The following is a 1279-nucleotide window of genomic DNA, read 5'->3' on the forward strand; positions in this document are numbered from 1 at the left end:
ACTTCTGCGATCTTACATATGTATTCTCAAACGATACTATTGTACGAGTATCTATTTAAAAAGGAAAGGGAAGATGAAATCATGAGATATAAATAAAGTGTATAGTATTATATATTTGATAGTATGAGCCATACATATAATTAGTATGTGTTGCAATAACACAGTAGCGTAAAATTATAATATTTATTGATTTATTTATATAATAAATTTTTTTAGTTAAAAATAGCAAGTTTCGAATTCATATCGTCATATAATTTCAAAAATAACATTAGGCAATGTATTATATTCTATCACTCTATCATGAATAATAAGACAATAAGCTGTGAAATTCTCAGGAATATTTTCCATACATTCAAATTCTATACGAATGATAGCGCTTTTTTATCAATTCGTTTTGAAGAGAACAATCAATCATGACGAATGGATCGTTTAAAATAAATTCTGTGATAGATAACAGAGTATCATAATTACTGTAACCGGAATATGCCTTTTGAAATTTTATATACATATCATAAGTAAAGTATAACGTATTTATTGAATTTGAAATTTAAATTCATATCGTCGTAACGATAAAAATCAGAATTTTAAAAGTTTCCGATTAGTGAGGTTACATGTGTCGAATTACGAAACAATTTATGATACTACGTTTCTTCTTCCGGTTTAAAGCATAAAACTACATATCACGGTTTATCTAACTGTGATAAAGTTTTCTAAATAGTAAGTTTTGAACATATGTATATCATTATATAATTTTACGAATAACATTAGTCAATGGATTATATTCTATCACTCTGTCATGAATAATAAGACAATAAGCTGTGGTGTTCGCAGGAATATTTTCCATATATTCAAATTCTATACGAATATCCACGGTAGCGCTTTTTATTAATTCGTTTTGACGAGAACAATCGACCACTACGAATGGACCGTTTAAAATAAATTCCGTGACAGATAACAAAGCATCATAATTACTATAACCGTAGTATGTCTTTTGAAATTTTATATACATATCGTAAAGTATAGCGTACTTATTGAGTTTGAAATTTAAATTCATATCATCGTAAGGATAAAAATCAGAGTTTAAAAAAAGTTTCAGATTAGTGAGGTTACATGCATCAAATTGTGAAACAATTTGCGATACTATGTTTCTTCTTCCGGTTTGAAGCGCAAAAATTACATATCGCAGTTTCTCTAACTGCGATGTAGTTTTAACAGCCCATGAATGCTTTGTCGTGCTTTGAAGCAGAGGAAATTCGTATAGATCCCATGATCGAAAACC

The sequence above is a fragment of the Trachymyrmex cornetzi genome, unplaced genomic scaffold, assembly GCF_001594075.2.
Source record: "Trachymyrmex cornetzi isolate Tcor2-1 unplaced genomic scaffold, Tcor1.1 scaffold770, whole genome shotgun sequence".
Taxonomy (NCBI): Eukaryota; Metazoa; Arthropoda; class Insecta; order Hymenoptera; family Formicidae; genus Trachymyrmex; species Trachymyrmex cornetzi.